Source organism: Cherax quadricarinatus, unplaced genomic scaffold (genome assembly GCF_038502225.1).
Source record: "Cherax quadricarinatus isolate ZL_2023a unplaced genomic scaffold, ASM3850222v1 Contig538, whole genome shotgun sequence".
Taxonomy (NCBI): domain Eukaryota; kingdom Metazoa; phylum Arthropoda; class Malacostraca; order Decapoda; family Parastacidae; genus Cherax; species Cherax quadricarinatus.
The window spans coordinates 15,871-38,970 of NW_027195564.1; the positions used below are offsets into that span (position 1 = coordinate 15,871).

The 23,100-nt window shown below is 42.3% G+C and overlaps 1 long non-coding RNA gene across 2 annotated transcripts in view; it reads left to right on the plus strand.

Annotated features, from left to right (window-relative positions):
- LOC138851409 (uncharacterized) overlaps window positions 1-23,100 on the plus strand; it is a 138,397-nt gene that overhangs the window by 15,492 nt on the left and 99,805 nt on the right. For both annotated transcript variants that reach the window (XR_011391204.1, XR_011391203.1), the window contains exon 2: window positions 22,927-23,061. This is a non-coding gene — a long non-coding RNA (uncharacterized lncRNA). The remainder of the gene's footprint in view (window positions 1-22,926; window positions 23,062-23,100) is intronic.

Here is a 23,100-nt window from a genome sequence, read left to right on the forward strand (position 1 = left end):
ATGTAATAATAATATAATAATAATATCTTTATTTACTACAAGTACATGTACATGGTATACAGGCCTAGCTGACAACAATGACATACTACTGCATAGAAATCCCCTTGTTATGCTCAGCTTTTCGGGCAAATTAGGTCAGTGTCCCAGGATGCGACCCACACCAGTCGACTAACACCTAGGTACCCATTTTACTGATGGGGAACATAGACAACAGGTGGAAAGAAACACGCCCAATGTTTCTACTCTGGCTGGGAATCGAACCCAGGCCCTCGCCGTGTGAAGCGAGAGTGTTAGCCACCAGGCCACCATGTTGCTATGTATGATAATATGTTGATATGTATGATAGTATGTTACTGTGTATGATAATATGTTGCTATGTATGATAATATGTTGCTGTGTATGATAATATGTTGCTGTGTATGATAATATGTTGTTATGTATGATAATATGTTGCTATCTACGATAATATGTTGCTATGTATGATAATATGTTGCTATGTATGATAATATGTTGCTATGTTTGATAATATGTTGCTATGTATATTTCCTGGAGTTTACCATGTTGCTATGTATGATAATATGTTGCTATGTATATGTTGCTATGTATGATTATATGTTGCTATGTATGATAATATGTTGCTGTGTATGATAATATGTTGCTATGTATATGTTGCTATGTATGATAATATGTTGCTATGTATGATAATATGTTGCTATGTATGATAATATGTTGCCATGTATGATAATATGTTGCTGTGTATGATAATATGTTGCTATGCATGATATGTTGCTATGTATGATAATATGTTGCTATGTATGATAATATGTTGTTATGTATGGTAATATGTTGCTTTGTATTATAATATGTTGCTATGTATGATAATATGTTGCTGTGTATGATAATATGTTGCTATGTATGATAATATGTTGCTATGTATGATAATATGTTGCTATGTATGATAATATGTTGCTATGATAATATGTTGCTGTGTATGATAATATGTTGCAGTAAATCAACCATTCAAATCATTATGAAGCTGTGTGTAGTCTGTGGTCAGTCAAACAAACGGGCTTCCACATGCATAAATTGTCATTTTTGTGGAAATTGGTGTCACGCCCCTTGTATGCTGTCCTGGGAGACAGTAATGGGAAAGCTGGAGATGCTGTCCTGGGAGACAGTAATGGTGAAGCTGGAGATTTTGTCCAGGTAGTCGGGAATTATACGCAGGAAGGAATACATATAAATGACCTCATAGGGGACAGGAGCCATAGTAGGGAAACAGGTGTAGTCAAAGATAAGATAAAACCAATATTGCAAACTAGAAATACCGCAGGAAATAGCAAACAAGAGGACTCCACTAGCAATAGTGAGGATATATTACCAAAAACAACTGGTGGGGGCTCCATTGTTGGTGCTAGGGAGGATAGAAGTAAGACAGGGAAACATGCACCAACAGGGAATACAGTCACAGAAACCCAAGGCAAACGGAAACTAAGCCTGTGCACATACTATGCACTCGGTATCTGCTGGCATGGGAAATCTGGAAAAACAGATGGGACGTGCAACTATGACCACCCTAGAAAATGCCATGCCCATATGACAACAGGAAAATGCAAACTCCCTTCCTGTAAGCTTTTTCACCCTGAACTGTGTACCTCTTCAGTACAGGAAAGACTGTGCTATAACTTAAATTGCCAGGCATACCATCTAAAGGGGACAAAAAGATACAAAACATCCAGGCCATGGGAAAACCTGGGTAACCACAGCCACTCAAGAGGGAGAGGTTTTTTAGTGCCAGGAAGGAAAAAAAACTGGCAGGAAATAGCAGAAATCGTACACCAAATCCAGTCATTCCTGGAGTGGAACCACAGTCGATGGCCTCCACTCCAAACCAACAGATACAGATACTAATGCCGGAAAAAATCCCCCCCCAGTACCAACAATACCACCAGTCCGATAACATTCTTCTTTGCAAATATACAGGGTCTAAAGCCAGCAACAAACAACAAAATACCTTTCATCCGTGGACTGCTTGCAGAGGCAAAGGCAATGTTCGCGGCTTTCACTGAGACCCACATAAAGGATCACTTGGACAACGAAATATGGATCCCAGGTTACAACCTATACAGATGTGACAGAGTGAACAGGCAAAAGGGGGGGGGGGTTGGCCTGTACATTGCTGAGTCACTTGTTTGCACAGAACTGCTAAATGCCTCAAATGATGTAGTGGAAGTTTTAGCAGTAAAGGTCGAGAACCAAAACCTAGTCATTGTGGTAGTCTACAAGCCTCCGGATGCAACATCCCAGCAATTCCAGGAACAGCTGTTAAAAATTGACCACTGTCTGGAAAACCTTCCAGCTCCTGCACCCAACATCTTGCTCCTGGGGGATTTCAACTTAAGGCACCTAAAATGGAGGAATATAGCAAATAATATTGTTGCAGTAATAACACCAGGAGGCAGCTCTGATGAAAACTCACACTCACACGAGCTTTTAAATCTCTGCACAAAATTCAATTTAAACCAGCATATAATAGAGCCTACTAGACTGGAGAATACACTAGACCTCATCTTCACTAACAATGATGATCTGATAAGAAATGTCACCATATCAAAAACAATATACTCAGATCACAACATAATTGAGGTTCAGTCATGTATGCGCGGAGCCCCAGACCGACATAATGAGATTAGTCACGAGGGAGCATTCACCAAATTCAACTTCAATAACAAAAACATAAAGTGGGACCAAGTAAACCAAGTCCTAACCGATATAAGCTGGGAAGATATACTAAGCAACACAGACCCCAACTTATGCCTAGAACAGATTAACTCGGTGGCACTCGATGAATGCACAAGGCTTATTCCTCTAAGAAAAAGGAGGAGTAGATGTAAAACAGAAAGAGACAGGCGCTCCCTTTACAGGCGACGGAAAAGAATAACAGAGCGGCTAAAAGAGGTCAATATATCTGAAATGCGTAGGGAGACACTGGTCAGAGAAATAGCAAGCATCGAACTTAAGCTAAAAGAATCCTTTAGGAATCAGGAATCGCGGGAAGAACTAAAAGCCATAAATGAAATCGAAAGAAACCCAAAGTATTTCTTCTTCTATGCCAAATCAAAATCGAGAACAACGTCCAGTATTGGGCCCCTACTTAAACAAGATGGGTCCTACACAGATGACAGCAAGGAAATGAGTGAGCTACTCAAGTCCCAATATGACTCAGTTTTTAGCGAGCCGCTAACCAGACTGAGAGTCGAAGATCAAAATGAATTTTTTATGAGAGAGCCACAAAATTTGATTAACACAAGCCTATCCGATGTTATCCTGACGCCAAATGACTTCGAACAGGCGATAAATGACATGCCCATGCACTCTGCCCCAGGGCCAGACTCATGGAACTCTGTGTTCATCAAGAACTGCAAGAAGCCCCTATCACGAGCCTTTTCCATCCCATGGAGAGGGAGCATGGACACGGAGGTCGTCCCTCAGTTACTAAAAACTACAGACATAGCCCCACTCCACAAAGGGGGCAGTAAAGCAACAGCAAAGAACTACAGACCGATAGCACTAACATCCCATATCATAAAAATCTTTGAAAGGGTCCTAAGAAGCAAGATCACCACCCATCTAGAAACCCATCAGTAACACAACCCAGGGCAACATGGGTTTAGAACAGGTCGCTCCTGTCTGTCTCAACTATTGGATCACTACGACAAGGTCCTAAATGCACTAGAAGACAAAAAGAATGCAGATGTAATATATACAGACTTTGCAAAAGCCTTCGACAAGTGTGACCATGGCATAATAGCGCACAAAATGCGTGCTAAAGGAATAACAGGAAAAGTCGGTCGATGGATCTATAATTTCCTCACTAACAGAACACAGAGAGTAGTCGTCAACAGAGTAAAGTCCGAGGCAGCTACGGTGAAAAGCTCTGTTCCACAAGGCACAGTACTCGCTCCCATCTTGTTCCTCATCCTCATATCCGACATAGACAAGGATGTCAGCCACAGCACCGTGTCTTCCTTTGCAGATGACACCCGAATCTGCATGACAGTGTCTTCCATTGCAGACACTACAAGGCTCCAGGCAGACATCAACCAAATCTTTCAGTGGGCTGCAGAAAACAATATGAAGTTCAACGATGAGAAATTTCAATTACTCAGATATGGTAAACATGAGGAAATTAAATCTTCATCAGAGTACAAAACAAATTCTGGCCACAAAATAGAGCGAAACACCAATGTCAAAGACCTGGGAGTGATCATGTCGGAGGATCTCACCTTCAAGGACCATAACATTGTATCAATCGCATCTGCTAGAAAAATGACAGGATGGATAATGAGAACCTTCAAAACTAGGGAGGCCAAGCCCATGATGACACTCTTCAGGTCACTTGTTCTATCTAGGCTGGAATATTGCTGCACACTAACAGCACCTTTCAAGGCAGGTGAAATTGCCGACCTAGAAAATGTACAGAGAACTTTCACGGCGCGCATAACGGAGATAAAACACCTCAATTACTGGGAGCGCTTGAGGTTCCTAAACCTGTATTCCCTGGAATGCAGGAGGGAGAGATACATGATTATATACACCTGGAAAATCCTAGAGGGACTAGTACCGAACTTGCACATGAAAATCACTCACTACGAAAGCAAAAGACTTGGCAGACGATGCACCATCCCCCCAATGAAAAGCAGGGGTGTCACTAGCACGTTAAGAAACCATACAATAAGTGTCAGGGGCCTGAGACTGTTCAACTGCCTCCCAGCACACATAAGGGGGATTACCAACAGACCCCTGGCAGTCTTCAAGCTGGCACTGGACAAGCACCTAAAGTCAGTTCCTGATCAGCCGGGCTGTGGCTCGTACGTTGGTTTGCGTGCAGCCAGCAGCAACAGCCTGGTTGATCAGGCGCTGATCCACCAGGAGGCCTGGTCACAGACCGGGCCGCGGGGGCGTTGACCCCCGGAACTCTCTCCAGGTAAGTATGATAATATGTTGCTGTGTATGATAATATGTTGTATGATAATATGTTGCTGTGTATGATAATATGTTGCTATGTATATGTTGCTGTGTATGATAATATGTTGCTGTGTATGATAATATGTTGCTGTGTATGATAATATGTTGCTATGTATGATAATATGTTGCTATGAATGATAATATGTTGCTATGTATATGTTGCTATGTATGGTAACATGTTGCTATGTATGATAATATGTTGATATGTATGATAGTATGTTACTGTGTATTATAATATGTTGCTATGTATGATAATATGTTGCTGTGTATGATAATATGTTGCTGTGTATGATAATATGTTGTTATGTATGATAATATGTTGCTATCTATGATAATATGTTGCTATGTATGATAATATGTTGCTATGTATGATAATATGTTGCTATGTTTGATAATATGTTGCTATGTATATTACCTGGAGTTTACCATGTTGCTATGTATGATAATATGTTGCTATGTATATGTTGCTATGTATGATAATATGTTGCTATGTATGATAATATGTTGCTGTGTATGATAATATGTTGCTATGTATGATAATATGTTGCTATGTATGAAAATATGTTGCTGTGTATATGTTGCTATGTATGATTATATGTTGCTATGTATGATAATATGTTGCTATGTATGATAATATATTGCTGTGTATGATAATATGTTGCTATATATGATAATATGTTACTGTGTATGATAATATGTTGCTGTGTATGATATGTTGCTATGTATGATAATATGTTGCTATGTATGATAATATGTTGCTATGTGTGATATGTTGCTATGTATGATAATATGTTGCTATGTATGATAATATGTTGCTATGTATCATCATTTATGTAACCATTTATATGTACCTGTACAGTGGACCCCCGCATAACGATATTAATCCGATATTAATCCGTTCCTCAGTGCTCATTGTTATGCGAAATTATCGTTGTGCGAATGAATTTTCCCCATAAGAAATAATGGAAATCAAATTAATCCGTGCAAGACACCCCAAAGTATGAAAAAAACAATTTTTTACCACATGAAATATTAATTTTAATACACACAAACTGAAAAAGGCTTGCACAGTTACATGACACTTACCTTTATTGAAGATCTGGTGATGATTGATGGGATGGGAGGAGGAGAGAGTCTTAGTGTTTATAAGGGGAATCCCCTTCGATTAAGACTTGAGGTGTCAAGTCCTTTTCTGGGGTTACTTCCCTTCTTCTTTTAATGCCACTAGGACCAGCTTCAGAGTCACTGGACTTCTTTCGCACAACATATCTGTCCATAGTGGCCTGTACCTCTCATTCCTTTATGACTTCCCTAAAGTGTTTCACAACAGTGTCAGTGTAATAGTTACCAGCATGGCTTGCAATAGCTGTGTTAGGGTGATTGTCATCAAAAAAGGTTTGCATTTTAAGCCACATTCCACACATTTCCTTAATTTTTGAAGTAGGCAACTTCTTCAATTTCTCTCTCCCCTCCTCCGAACCAGTTTCCTCAGGTCTGGCCTCTTGCTGTTGAAGTTGATCTAGCAGCTCATCAGTGGTTAGTTCTTCATTGTCCTCCTCCACCAACTCTTCCACATCATCCCCACTAACCTCCAACCCCAAGGACTTTCCCAATGCCACAATGGATTCCTCAACTGGCATAGGATTCCCAGGGTTAGCCTCAAACCCTTCAAAATCCCTTTGGTCTACACATTCTGGCCACAGTTTCTTCCAAGCAGAGTTCAAGGTCCTCTTAGTCACTCCCTCCCAAGCCTTACCTATAAGGTTTACACGATTGAGGATATTAAAGTGCTCTCTCCAAAACTCTCTTAGAGTCAATTGAGTTTCTGAGGTCACTACAAAGCACCTTTCAAACAGAGCTTTTGTGTACAGTTTTTTGAAGTTTGCAATAACCTGCTGGTCCATGGGCTGCAGGAGAGGAGTGGTATTAGGAGGCAAAAACTTCACCTTAATGAAGCTCATGTCCCCATAAAGTCGCTCTGCCACGTCTGTAGGATGACCAGGGGCATTGTCTAACACCAGGAGGCACTTAAGGTCTAATTTCTTTTCAGTTAGGTAATCTTTCACATTGGGGGGCAAATGCATGGTGTAACCAGTCATAGAAAAAGTCCCTAGTGACCCATGCCTTACTGTTTGCCCTCCACAGCACACACAAATTAGCCTTGAGGATATTCTTTTGCCTGAACGCTCTGGGAGTTTCTGAGTGATACACTAATAAAGGCTTCACTTTGCAATCACCACTAGCATTGGAACACATCAACAGAGTAAGCCTGTCTTTCATAGGCTTATGTCCTGGAAGTGCCTTTTCCTCCTGAGTAATGCAGGTCCTGCTTGGCATTTTCTTCCAAAACAGGCCTGTTTCATCACAATTAAACACTTGTTCAGGTTTCAGTCCTTCACTGTCTATGTACTCCTTGAATTCCTGCACATATTTTTCAGCTGCTTTGTGGTCCGAACTGGCAGCCTCGCCATGCCTTATCACACTATGTATGCCACTAATCTTCTTAAATCTCTCAAACCAACCTTTGCTGGCCTTAAATTCACTCACATCATCACTAGTTGCAGGCATTTTTTTAATTAAATCCTCATGCAACTTCCTAGCCTTTTCACTTATGATCACTTGAGAGATGCTCTCTCCCGCTATCTGTTTTTTATTTATCCATACCAATAAGAGTCTCTCAACATCTTCCATCACTTGCGATCTCTGTTTCGAAAACACAGTTGAACCTTTTGCAAGAACAGCTTCCTTGATTGCCGTTTCGTTGCCCACAATAGTAGCGATGGTTGATTGGGGTTTATTATACAACCTGGCCAGCTCAGAGACACGCACTCCACTTTCATACTTAGCAATGATCTCTTTCTTCATCTCTATAGTAATTCTCACCCTTATTGCTGTAGGGTTGGCACTAGAAGCTTTCTTGGGGCCCATGGTCACTTATTTTGCAGATACAATCACCAAAAACACTGTAATAATACGAAATGTTCCGATTGTATGCTTGGATGTTACCGCGGAGGCTGGCTGGTAAACAATGCCACCGGCGGAACATGTGAGGCTGGCTCAGGCCGAACATTAGACGCGTCTCAGACGAACAGCGTTGAGCGGGTTTTTTAGCGGTATGCGAGGCAAAATCTTAGCGATAAAATGTATCGGTATGCGGATTTAACGTTATGTAATGCCAACGGTATGCGGGGGTCCACTGTACTTGGAGTGTATCTAGAGAGGTTTTCGGGGGTCAGCACCCCTGCGGCTCGGTCTGAGACCAGGCCTCATGGTGGATCAGGGTTTGATCAGCAAGGCTGTTACTGCTGGCAGTACGTAAACCACTGTATGAACCACAGCCCGGCTGGTCAGGTACTGACTTTAGGTGCCTGTTCAGCGCCTTCTTGAAGACTGCCAGGGGTCTATTAGTAATCCACCTTATGTATGCTGGGAGGCAGTTGAACAGTCTTGGGCCCCTGGCACTTATTGTGTTGTCTCTCAGTGTACTCGTAGTGTCACTGCTTTTCATTTGGGAATGTTGCATCTCGTGTCGCGTCTTGCTTTCATAGTGATTTTCATGTGCAAGTTTGGTATTAATCCTCTAGGATTTTTCAAGTGTATATTATCATGAATCTATCTCGCCTACATTCCAGGGAATATAAATCAAGGGACTTTTACCATTTCCAGTAATTTAGGTACTTTATTGTACTTATGTGTGCTGTGAAAGTTCTTTGTACACTCTCCAGGTCAGCAATTTCTCCTGCATTGAAGGGGCCGTTAGTGTACAGCAGTATTCAAGCCTAGAGAGAACAACGATTTGAAAAGAATCATCATGGGTTTGGCATCCATCCTATCATTTTCCTGACAGATGAAGTGCGTATATTGTTGTGGTCTTTGAAGGTGAGATCCTTTGACATTATCACTCCCAGGTCCTTCACATTAGATTTTTGCTCTATTGTATGGTTAGAATTTGTTGTATACCCTGATACAGTTTAATTTCTTCAAGTTTTCCTTATCTGAGTAGTTGAAATTTCTCTTCATTGAACTTCATAATTTTTTGTGTGGCCCATTTAAAGATTTGATTGCTGTCCGTTTGGTGTCTTTGATGGAGGAGACTGTCATGACAATTCGGGTGTCATCTGCAAAAGAAGACACAGAGTTATGGATTACATCTCTGCCTATGTCAGATATTAGGATGAGGAACAGGATGGGAGCGAGTACTATGCCTTGTGGAGCAGAACTTTTCACCGTAGCTGCCTCAGGCATCACTCTGTTTACTATTACTTTTTGTGTTCTCTTTGTTAGGAGGTTATACCAGGAGTATACCTGGAGAAGGTTTCAGGGATGAACGTCCCTGCAGCCTGGTCTGTGACCAGGCTTCATGTTGGATCAGGGCCTGATCAGCCAGGTCGTTACTGTTGGCCGCACATAAACTGACGTACAAACCACAGCCTGGCTAATTAGGTACTGATTTCAGGTGCCTGTCCAAAGGCTTTTTGAAGGCAGCCAGGGGTCTATTAGTAATCCCCCTTATGTATGCTGGGAGGTAGTTGAACAGTCTTTGGGCCCTGACACGTAATGTGTCATCGCTTTTCACTGAGGGGATGTTGCATCATCTGCCAAGTCTTTTGCTTTCATAGGAAGTGATTTTCGTGTGCAAATTTGGCACTAATCCCTCTAGTATTTTCCAAGTGTATATAATTGTGTATTTCTCCTGCCTGCATTCCAGGGAGTACAGGTCGAGGAACTTCAACCATTCCTAGTAATTTAGATGTTTTATCATACTTATGTATGCCATGAAGGTTCTCTGTACATTTTCTAGGTCAGCAATTTCACCTGCCTTGAAGGGCACTGTTAGTGCGCAGCAATATTCCGGCCTAGATAGAACAAGCGATCAACTTTTCCTGTTATTCCTTGATCACATATTTTGTGTGCTATTACACTGTGCATTTTGTTTATGCTTTTAAGCATCCAGGACCTTGTCAGAGTGGTCCAGTAGCTGTGACAGGCAGGAACAACCTGTGCTGAACCTGTGTTGCCCTGGGTTTTATTTTTTTATTTTATTTATTTTATGTCTTTGCAATTATTACATTGAGATTTTGTATTTACAGTAGTGGGTTGCAATGCAAAGAGAGCCTCTATTATGCCTAGGCATTATGGACTGACTTAACATTACCGGCTTACAGACTAATTAACACTAAGGATTATATCATAGTTGTACAGTGGGATAGTAATTATTTCATAGTTGTACAGTAGATTATTAATTATAAGTGAATCTAATTTGTTTAAGACAAAAGATATATTCATATATTCAAAAATGCTTTTTATGAAAACAATGATTCAATTATATTCCTGTCAACAATGGATAGAAGGTTCAAAGTAATTGTTGAAGTTATAATGTGGGAGTTCATAAGTGAGTATGTGTGTACTGAGTATTTAGTATTTAGTTTAGGGTGATTAAGTGGCTTTTGATGAGAGTCTTAAATTGATTTTCAGACCGGATTACTTTAATGTCTGGTAATGAATTCCATATTTTGGGGCCCTTTACGTGCATAGAATTTTTACACAGTGTGATATGGACACGAGGTACATCATGTGTTATGGTCATGTCATGTGTCCTGTTAATTAAGGTTGGTGAGGAGAAGTTTGAGTGGAGGGTTGATATTTACATGTATTGTTCTGTGTATGTAGTAGGCACATGAATAAGTATGGATGTTCTTAATGGTGAGCAGATTCAGACTTTTGAAAATTGGTTGTGTAATTCATGAGTATCTAGGTGGTTGGTGATCTTGCTTCTTAGAATTCTTTTCAAAAGATGTTTGTGATATGGGATGTTAGCACTATCAGTCTGTAGTTCTTTGCAGTTGCTTTACTGCCACCTGTATGTATGTATAATGTACAGTGGACCCTTAGTTAATGATATTAATCCATTCCAGAGAGCTTGTCTTTAACCGATTTTATCGTTATCTGATTTAATTTTCTCTGTAAGAAATAATGGAAATCCAGTTAATCCATTCCTGCTGTCAGGAGGCATGACAGAATAGTACTTCAGTATGACGCTATTATCCACTCTACGGCTTATTTATCAATCACAATTCATCTAATATGACATACTAAACAATATTAACCCTTCATCGCGCAAGGGGTCCGAAAATTTGAAATTCGAACTGAACTCCCTATGGTGGATAGAGTAACTCAATACAAGGTCACTGATCCCATATAAATTGATTTCTGATGGTTAGTTTTCGAGCAATTGCCAATCTCCGAAGACCGAAAATATTAGGCCGCCCCCGACAAAGTGATTAAAAAATTCTATGTTGCAAACTTGCAATTGTTAATAAAACACACCAAAACAATTTTTTAAATTTAATATACAAACAGACAATATAAAAAACATAAATGGAACTTGTATCAAAACATTTCTTAATTGTTATAAAAATATAAAAAGGAAGCAAATATCAACAATGCCAAATTGCAAAGTGATGCAAGTTTCAATCCCTATATTCCTGAGATTCATTTGGAAGACCAATGATTCTATATTGCTAATTGGCAAGATGGAAGTCTGTGAAACAATTTCTATCAGTCTTTATGCACAGATTTACTTTGCATACACTACAGACGAATGACGATGTTACCGTTTTTTTCGAGGTGCTGCAATACTTGCAAGTAAACGGCCTTTGCCCTGCCATTGGGAAGTGCATTAGAGTAATGTCTTTCCTAACACTGTCATCAGGCATTTCTGTACGTGTTCCCCTCCCAGGTTTCACTATGCCAACACCATTGGAAGTACATGGTGAATTAGTTGGTGAAGGTCTTGGAGTTGTTCTTAGGCTGCTCCCTCTAAGGTTTTGTCCTTTAGACCTTGCAATTTCAGAGATAGAATTCCTGAAATACTTCAGTTGCATACACTTTTGCTTTATTGCTCGAGAATCACGGCAATAAAGCACCCATGCATTCACAACAGCAAGATCAATAATATAGGCAAATAGCCGCATGTACCAACGTTTTGATTTCATTGGTGTTTTGTACAGATGCACCAACATGTTGCTTTTGTCAATACCTCCCATGTTGGCATTATAGTTCTTGATGACTGCAGGGCACGATATTTTCTCTTTCCTCTTTGTACCCTTGTTATATCTCTCAACAAGACTCATGGGCTCGACCCCAATATCAGTTGTCACTAAAGTCACAACTTTGGTGTCCTTCCATCGTACAACAAGGACACCATCATTGTTGTTGAAGCAAAAATTGCCCCTGACCACACTGTTTTTTTCCATTTGTTTGATAGGCACCAGATGTGGCTTACCACATCTGTTGTCACGTACTGTTCCAGTGTATCTGCAGTTATACTTATCTCTTAGTAGCTTGACCAAAGGCATACTTGAAAAGAAATTGTCAGCATAGATTGCTGATGTGTTTGTCTTGTTCATAGTTTGTGCAAGTACCAGAACAATCTTTGTACTTATTGGAAGTTTAGATTCTTCCTGTGGCAGCTGTATGGGATGTGTGTCAAAAGTTGTTGTGCCTTGATACATGAGTATATCATGTATGAGTCCATCTTGACTTGCACGACAAAAAAGTTTGAAACCCCACTTATCTGGTTTTGTTTTGATGTACTGCCTTAGGTTTCCAGCAGTTTTACCCTTGAAACCAACCATGACTTCATCAATAGATTGCTTGGGTGTAGCTGGAATTTTCAAGCAAGCATTAGTTAGTTCAGTGTAAAGAGGCCTTACTTTGTAGAATCTGTCATTATCCTTTTTTGTGTTGTCATTGAAATGAATATGACTTCTAAGGTACCTAAACCTCTTAGACGCCATGCTATCTGCAACCTGTTGGCTCCTAAAAGCAGATTTCCAATAGTCTTCGAGGGATGGTAGTGAATTAATACCCATGAACAACAAAATACCTATGAACCTCATGATCTCTTCAGAATCTGTTGAAAAAGTACTATTTACGTCTTGTTGCCTTGTATACAAATTTGTTTGATATGCTATGTTATCTATCATGGCTGGAGTAACGAACATACGAAAATACTCATATGGAGACCTAACTGCAAGAGGCTTTTCATGTTCATATGCCGGCAAAGGATCATTTTCAATGTCATCTACGGTCCACTCAGATGAAACCTGAAGAGCAATATTCTCATGGATCTCTTCCTCATCCGGGTATTCCTCAATCCTAAAAGTTTTCTTTTTCCTCATTACTTTCTGCTTTTTGGCTGGCCTTTTTTCCCTTTCTTCCTCCTCATCATCAGTTGACATCTCTGCATCCTGTGCATCCGGTGGCAAGTATTCATCACCACTATCCAGCAATTCTGGTTCGTCTACCTCTGGTTCCGAGTCACTGTCTTCAGAAACGCAGATATACCTCGACCTGCTGGTCGACTGCTCCCCATAAAACAGCCTCTCATGGAACTGGAAGGACAATAGAAACCTCCTGTATAAATCCAGACCACTACAGAGTTCATATATGCAATTGAAAATTTTTTATAAATATTTATTTGACTAAAATTGGACATTCCCGGAAACTCGCGCAATACCGAAATAATTCGGACTAAAATGCTTGCACTTTTTTCAACTGCATGCTACACTCATATTATGCTTCACATGGACTTTAGGTATATATCAAAATATGCCTAAACTATTCATGTAAGCACTAAACACAACAATCAGTACTTACCGACATTGTAGAATGTATAATCCAAGAGTAGATTAGCAAGGGTGGAGGGAAAAATGCGCGTGTGTTCGAAGCCAAGCCGCTAGTGTTTATATTTTGATCTCTCAACCAATGGGAAGGCGGCAGAAGCGAACTGTACTTAGCTGAAGAGACTCAGGGAAGGCTTGTGATTGGTTGGAACTAAAGAACGGGAAGCTGGCCGCGCGGGGCGCGAAGTATGACACGCGCCAAAAACACGTAATCAATACCGAATTTTTTCGGCCCAACACGATAAAGGGTTAACATAGAAATATGATACAGTGGTCCCTCAATTATCGTCCATAATCCGTTCCTGGAAGTGGGACTATTATCGAAATAGATGATTTTCGAATCAGTTTTCCCCATAAGGAATAATGTAAATACAATTAATCCGTTCCTGACACCCAGAAGTATTAAAACAAAAAATTTTTTTACATGAAATATGGATGTAGTACATAAACATTACAATGGCACATGATGAATGAAACATTAACAGAATAACATTTACCTTTATTGGCGATTCTTCTTAGTGTATGGAAGACTGGAGGAGGAGAGAGATTGGATTATTTACTGTTTGGAAAGGGAATCCCCTTCCATCAACACCTCAGTTACCAAGTGCTTTTCTGGGGTTACTTCTCTTCTCTGTTTCTTAATGCCACTATGACCAGCTTGAGAGTCACTGGAGTCCTGTCTCACAAAAAAACTGTCCAGAGAGCTCTGTTTCTGGCATCTCTTTAAAACTTCCCTAAAATGGGCCAAGACTCTGTCACTATACAATTTGCCGATATGGCTTGCAATATCCTTCTCAGGGTGATGTTTCTCCATAAATCTTTCCATCCTACCCCACATTTCAAAAATCTCTTTAATTTCTGAAGAAGGCACCTTCTTCCATCTCTCTTCCTCCTCCTCTGCAGCAAGATTCTGAGCTGTGATCTGTTGCTCTTCCTGCTGAAGCTCTTGCAGCTCCTCAGTGGTTAGCTCTTCGTTGTGGTCTTCCACCAACTCTTCCACATCCTCCAAACTCACATCCAACCCCATGGAACTCCCCAGTGCCACAGTAGAGTTCACAACTGACATAGGCTCATCAGGGGCTGCCTCAAACCCTTCAAAATCTCTCTTGTGGACACAGTCTGGCCACAGTTTTCTTCAAGCAGAGTTCAAAGTCCTGGTAGTCACTCCCTCCCAAGCCTTACCTATAAGGCTTATGCAATGGAGAATACTGAAATGTTTTTTCCAAAAATCTCTTAGGGTCAAGTGAGTGTCTGAGGTCACATTAAAGCACCTTTCAAACATTGCTTTGGTGTAGAGTTTTTTAAAGTTTGAAATGACTTGCTGGTCTATGGGCTGGAGGAGAGGAGTGGTATTCGGGGGCAAGAACTTTACTGTGATGAACCCAAACTCCTTCAGAATTAGGTCATCCAAGTTTGGAGGATGAGCAGGTGCATTGTCCATTACTAGGAGGCACTTGAGATCCAGTTTCTTTTCCAGGAGGTAATTCTTCACACTAGGGCCAAACACTTCATTGAACCACTCGATGAAAATGTCCCTTGTGACCCATGCCTTATTATTAGATCTCCAAAACACACACAATTTACTCTTCGTAACATTGTTTTTCTTGAACACTCTGGGATTTTCAGAATGGTACTCTAGTAATGGCTTCACTTTGAAATCCCCACTAGCATTAGCACAGAACATGAGCATCAGCCTGTCTTTCATAGGCTTGTGTCCTGGCAGTGCCTTTTCTTCCTGAGTAGGTCCTCTTTGGCATTTTCTTCCAAAAGAGGCCTGCTTTGTCACAATTGAACACTTGTTCAGGTTTCAGTCCCTCAGCCTGTATGTACTCCTTGAATTCCTGCACATATTTTTCAGCCGCTTTTTGGTCCGAACTGGCAGCCTCACCATGCCTTATCACACTGTGTATGCCAGTCCGCTTCTTAAATCTCTCAAACCAGCCTTTGCTGGCCTTAAATTCACTCACATCACCACTAATTGCAGGCAATTTCTTTATGAAATCGTCATGCAACTGCCTAGCCTTTTCACAAATAAGCGACGTCATAAGACTATCTCCTGCTAATTGTTTCTCGTTTATCCACACCAATAATAACTTCTCAACATTTTTGAGTACTTGTGATCTCATTTTTGTCAGCATATTTACCCCCTTTGCAACAACAGCTTCCTTGATTTCCTTTTTCTTGATTATGATGGAAGATATGGTTGTACGGGATTTGTTATACATCCTGGCAAGTTCACCCACACGTACGCCACTTTCATATTGTTCAATGATGTTTTTCTTAAATTCAGTCGTATTTCTCACCTTCTTTACCAAAGGCTTGGCACTAGGAGCTTTCTTTGGAGCCATGGTAGCTTATTTAGCACTTGCAAGCACTAAAATCAATGGAATATTATGAAATATTTTGTATGAACATGTGAGGGGACCGTCGCTCACTGGTAAACATTGGCACACTGGCTGGGAAGGGAGGACAAGGCGGCTCAGAGCCATGAGTACGCGTCCAGGACAAAAGACGATTAGCGAGTTAACGGACCATTTGTGAGCCAATGTTTAGACGAAATAAAGGGGCTATTTCCGAAATGGATGACTTTCAGGCCGGACGATTATTGAGGGACCACTGTATATACTCTAGAATGAATAAAATATGTCATAATGTATGTGAGGAGTAAGTGGTGGTGGTGTTGTTGTTGGGTTTATAAGGGCCACTGAGAGAAGCCATACATAGTGGTGGTGGTGGTGAGGCTGCAGCAGAACCCACCACCGCTATACACACTTAATGTACATAATTTATAAATAAGAAATATTTACATTTTAATTTATTAATAAGAAATATTTGCATTTTAATTTCTAAATAAGTAAGTTTATTCAGGTATACACAAATACATTTACGTACATAGATTATCGTACATAGCAGCATGTGTGTAAAGTACTTAGGATAACCCAAAATAGTCAGTGACTTATTTCCATTGCAGTCCTTTTATATTTACACGTATATTTACTTTTATACTTGCACTTTTACATTTGCACTTACCTTGGAGGAGATGTTAGTTTAATTATTTAGTTTGATGGAGGAGATACTGGCAGAGGTTTAGGGTGGTGGAAGATAGCAGGCCGACGCATGTTCAGCGGCCCTATACACATCCAACAACATTGGAGAGTTACTTTCGTGTCGTTTTTCTATCACTTACTCACTTAACTTACTTGCTACACTGTTAATTCTACACTTTATCGCTGGCTGGTACTATAGCCTTTATTGATACCTACTGATTTAGTATCGTACATATCATGGAATCACTGTATCACTGCAGAAGGCACATTCTCCCCTCTCTTCCTCCTCCACTTAGGTACATGTACTTTGCTACGAGTTTTTTCTTGAATTCTATTGTGCTTCTTTCCTTCTTTACTTATTTACCCAGGGCTGGCACTAGAAGCTTTCTTTGAGCCCATGGTGGCTTATGTAGCAGTTACAAGCACTAAAAACAATGGAATAATACAAAATATATTGCATATACACGTAGAATCGTCCTTACTGGCTTGTGAACAATGGCACAATACCTTGTACATGGGCTCAGGCCGCGTGGACACGTTCGGGATGAATGTCCTTAACTGAGCTTTTCATCGTTAGCCGAGCCAATATTTTGACACAAAAACGTATTGGTATCTGATTTTATCGCTATCCGATGGCATCGTTAACTGAGGGTCCACTGTATAATAAAAATTTACTCTTCTCAAAATCACTAGTATTATGTAGTCTGTAACCATTAGGTTTAATCTGCCCGAAATGCCCTGGCATGACAGTGGCTTTCTTTGTACTTAACAAATCAAAATTGTAATCACACATTGTAAACATTGCAAAGAAATAAAATCTTTGCTTATCTTTACCTTTGTGGAATGGGGCTATGTCTGTAGTTTTTAGTGAGTGTGGGATGACCCCTGTGTCCATGCTCTCTCCATAGAATGCTGAAGGCACGCGACAGGGGTTTCTTGCAGTTCTTGATGAACATGGAGTTCCACGAATTTGGACCTGGGACAGAGTGCTTGGGCATGTCATTAATTGCCTTTTCAAAGTCTTGTGGTGTTAGGATAATATCAGAAGTTTTGAGATGACCAGATTTTGAGTCTCTGTCATAAAGAATTCATTTAGATTGTCAGCCCTTAGTCTGGTAAATGGCCACCTGAAATCTGAGTTGTATTGGGACTTGCACATACATGTCTGTACCTCTATTATGTTGTGATCTGAGTGAATTGTCTTTGATATGGTTATATTACATATAAGATCATTGTTAGTGAAGATGAGATCCAGTGTATTTTCTAGTCCTGTAGGCTCTGTTATTTGCTGCTTTAAGGTGAATTTGCTGCAGAGATTTAATAGCTCATGTGTGTGAATTTTCATCTGAATAAACTTGCAGCAGGCCTACTGGCTCATCCATTGCAGGTCCAAGTAACCTACTGGCCCAAGCTAGTCATGTCCAAGTCACCTATTGGCCTAAGCTAGTTAGGTCCAAGTCAATTTCTGGCCTAAGATAGTCAGGTCCAGGTCACCTATTGTCCTAAGCTAGTCAGGTCCAAGTCACCTGCTGACCTAAGCTAGTCAGGTCCAAGGCACATGCTGGCCTAAGCTAGTCAGATCCTAGTCACATCCACTTAAGAGATAAGGAGCAATGCATAAGACCTTATTTTCATTTTATCTTAATTGTTGCATAGTAGAAGACACTGATCGAAGAAGAGAAACACATTTCAACATTAATTCCTGTGTTTTATTATTTGTATTTCCGAGGAGGTTGTGGAAGTAGAGGGACCTTGCTAGTTAAGATAAGATTTGTTCAAATTTTTAACCTGGAGGGTTAGCCTCCCAGGTTAACCCAGGGTAGGGAATGTTAGCCACCCATGATAACCCAGGGTAGGGAATATTAGCCATCCAGGATAACCCAGGGTTGGGAGTGTTAGCCACCCATGATAACCCAGGGTAGGGAGTGTTAGCCATCCAGGATAAGCCAGGGTAGGGAGTGTTTGTCACTCATTTTTAACCCAGCGTAGGGAGTTTTAGCAACCCAGATTAACCCAGGGTAGGGAGTGTTAGCCACCCAGGATAGCCCAAGTCAGGGAGTATTAGCCATCCAGGATAATTTAGGGTAGGGAATGTTAGCCATCCAGGATAACCCAGGTAAGGGAGTGTTAGCCTTCCATGATAACCCAGGGTAGGAGTACTAGCCTTCCAGGGTAACCCAAGGTAGGGAGTGTTAGCCACCCATGATAACCCAGCATAGGGAGTATTAGCAATCCATGATAACCCAGGGTAGGGAGTGTTAGCCATCCATGATAACCCAGGGTAGGGAGTGTTTGCCACCCATAATAACCCAAGGTAAGGAGTTTTAGCAACTCAAGTTAACCCAGGGTAGGGAGTGTTAGCCACCCAGGATAGTGCAGGGCAGGGAGTGTTAGCCATCCAGGATAGCCCAGGTATGTGAGTGTTTGCCTTCCTTAATAACCCAGGGTAGGGAGTGTTAACCATCCAGGATAACCCAGGTATGTGAGTGTTTGCCTTCCTTAATAACCCAGGGTAGGAGTATTAGCCATCCAGGATAACCCAGGTATGTGAGTGTTTGCCTTCCTTGATAACCCAGGGTAGGGAGTGTTAGCCATCCAGGACAACCCAGGGTAGGGAGTGTTAGCCATCCAGGACAACACAGGGTAGGAGTATTAGCCATCCAGGATAACACAGGGTGGGGAGTGTTAGCCACCCATGATAACCCAGGGTTGGGAGGGTTAGCCATTCAGGATAACCCAGGGTAGGGAGTGTTTGCCATCCATAATAACACAGGGCAGGGAGTTTTACCAACCCAGATTAACCCAGGGTAGGGAGTGTTAGCCACCCAGGATAGCCCTGGGCAGGGAGTGTTAGCCATCCAGGATAACCCAGGTAAGGGAGTGTTAGCCTTCATGATAACCCATGCCAGGAGTATTAGTGATCCAGGATAACCCAAGGTAGGGAATGTTAGCCACCCATGATAACCAAGGGTAGGGAGTGTTAGCTATCCAGGATAACCCAGGGTAGAGAGTGTTTGCCACCCATAATAACCCTGAGTAGGGAGTTTTAGCAACTCAGATTAACCCTGGGCAGGGAGTGTTAGCCATCCAGGATAACCCTAGTAAGGGAGTGTTAGCCTTCCATGATAACCCAGGGTAAGGAGTGTTTGCCATCCAGGATAACCCAGGGTTGGGAGTGTTAGCCACCCATGATATCCCAGGGTTGGGAGTGTTAACCATCCAGGATAACTTAGGGTAGGGAGTGTAACCATCCATGATAACCCAGGGTAGTGAGTGTTAACCACCCATGATAACCCAGGTTAGGGAGTGTTGACCATCCAGGATAACCCAGGGTAGGGACTGTAACCATCCATGATAATCCAGGGTAGGGAGTGTTAGCCACCCAGGATAACCCAGGTATGTGAGTGTTAGCCTTCCATGATAACCCAGGGTAGGAGTATTAGCCATCCAGGATAACCAAGGTAGGGAGTGTTAGCCATCCAGGATAACCCAGGGGAGGGAGTGTTAGCCACCCATGATAACCCTGGGTAGGGAGTGTTTGCCACCCATAATAACACAGTGTAGGGAGTTTTAGCAACCCAGATTAACCCAGGGTAAGGAGTGTTAGCCACCCATGATAACTTAGGGTAGGGAGTGTTAGCCATCCAAGTTAACCCAAGTAAGGGAGTGTTAGCCTTCCTTGATAACCCAGGGTAGGGAGTGTTAGCCATCCAGGATAACCCAGGGTAGGGAGTGTTAGCCACCCATGATATCCCAGGGTTGGGAGTGTTAACCATCCAGGATAACCTAGGGTGGGGAGTGTAAGCATTCAAGATAACCCAGGGTAGGGAGTGTTTGCCACCATAATAACCCAGGGTAAAGAGTTTTAGCAACCTAGATTAACCCAGTGTAGGGAGTGTTAGCCACCGAGGATAACCCAGGGTTGGGAGTGTTAGCCATCCAGGATAACCCAGGGTAGGGAGTGTAACCATCCATGATAACCCAGGGTACAGACTGTTTGCCACCCATAATAACCCAGGGTAGGGGGTTTAGTAACCCAGATTAACCCAGGGTAGGGAGTGTTAGCCATCCAGGATAGCCCAGGTAAGGGAATGTTAGCCATCCAGGATAACCCAGGTAAGGGAGTGTTAGCCTTCCATGATAACCCAAGGTAGGGAGTGTTAGCCACCCATGATATCCCAGGGTTGGGAGTGTTAACCATCCAGGATAGCTTAGGGTAGGGAGTGTAACCATCCATGATATCCCAGGGTAGGGAGTGTTAGCCACCTATGATAACCCAGGGTAGGGAGCGTTAGCCATCCAGGATAACCCAGGGTAGAGAGTGTAACCATCCATGATGACCCAGGATAGGGAGTGTGTGCCACCCATAATAACCCACGGTAGGGAGTTTTAGCAACCCAGATTAACCCAGGTTAGGGGGTGTTAGCCACCCAGGATAGCCCTGGGCAGGGAGTGCTAGCCATCCAGGATAACTTAGGGTAGGGAGTGTTAACTATCGAGGATAACCCAAGTAAGGGAGTGTTAGCCTTCCATGGTATCCCAGGGTTGGGAGTGTTAACCATCCAGGATAACATACGGTAGGGGGTGAAACCATCCTTGATAACCCAGTGTAGGGAGTGTTTGCCACCCATAATAACCGAGGGTAGGGAGTTTTAGCAACCTAGATTAACCCAGGGTAAGGATTGCTAGCCACCCAGGATAGCCCAGGGCAGGAAGTGTTAGTCACCCAGGATAACTTAGGGTAGGAAGTGTTAGCCATCCAGAATAACCTGGGCCAGTGAGTATTAGCCTTCTATGATAACCCAGGGTAGGAGTATTAGCCATCCAGGATAACCCAGGGTAAGGAGTGTTAGCCACCCAGGATAATCCAGGGTAGGGAGTGTTAGCCACCCAGGATAATCCAGGGTAGGGAGTGTTAGCCACCCAGGGTATCCCAGCATAGGGAGTGTTAGCCACCCATGGTAGGGAGTGTTAGCCACCCATGGTAGGGAGTGTTAGCCACCCATGGTAGGGAGTGTTAGCCACCCATGGTAGGGAGTGTTAGCCACCCATGGTAGGGAGTGTTAGCCACCCATGGTAGGGAGTGTTAGCCACCCATGGTAGGGAGTGTTAGCCACCCATGGTAGGGAGTCTTAGCCACCCAGGATAATCCAGGGTAGGGAGTGCTAGCCACCCAGGATAACCCAAGGTAGGGAGTGTTAGCCACCTAGGATAATCCAAAGTAGAGAAGGTTAGCTACCTAGGATAACCCTGGGTAGTGAGTGTTAGCCACCCAGGATAACTCAAGAAAGTCAGTGCTTCATTGAGGATTGTCTGTCTTATTTCATTGGAGTCCTTCAATTTTGTCCCTCAGGATCCCACCCAAACCAGTCAACTAACACCCAGGTACCTACTTATTGCTTGATGAACAGGGACAGCAGGTGTGAGGTAACTGACACCCAAGTACCTACTTGCTTGGTCGAGGATTGAACCACAGTCTCAGTGTGTGAGGCAAGAGCTTTGCCTACTGAGGCACCGAGCTCAGTAGACAGTACCTGGAGAGAGTTCCGGGGGTCAACGCCCCCGCGGCCCGGTCTGTGACCAGGCCTCCTGGTGGATCAGAGCCTGATCAACCAGGCTGTTGCTGCTGGCTGCATGCAAACCAACGTATGAGCCACAGCCCGGCTGATCCGGAACTGACTTTAGGTGCTTGTCCAGTGCCAGCTTGAAGACTGCCAGGGGTCTGTTGGTAATCCCCCTTATGTGTGCTGGGAGGCAGTTGAACAGTCTCGGGCCCCTGACACTTATTGTAACCCCGGTTCGATCAAGAAAGCCAAGCTGTCTGACTTATTTCCACTGGGACCCTTTGATCCTCTTCTCCAGGATGCATTGCATAGCAGTTGGCAATTAATGTTTAGTGTCGTTTTTTTCTATCATGCAAATTCACCATTACGTGGATTTTGCAGTGGAGTTTGTTATGAGAGCATGAGATTGAACAGCCCATCCTCATAAACATAGACATCATACCACTATTGTAAATACAGTCAAATGGGTAGCTGTTGAAGGCACCTTGATCAGTTGAATTACATTGATTTGCTCAGGCCCTTTGCTGCGGGTATAATTTTTCTGTTTGAGGTACAGATTTTTTATTATTAGGGTATGTTATATTTTATTATTTTTTTCAGATAGAGGGCAGCAGTGTCCTGTGGCTCATTTGATCACACACTCAGCTCACATACTGAATGTTCATGGTTCAAACCCCAGCACATCTGGAAACTTTGGGCATGTTTCTTACACCTGCTGCCTCTGTTTATCTAACAGTAAGTAGGTTTGTGGGTGTTAGTTGACTGCTGTGGGTC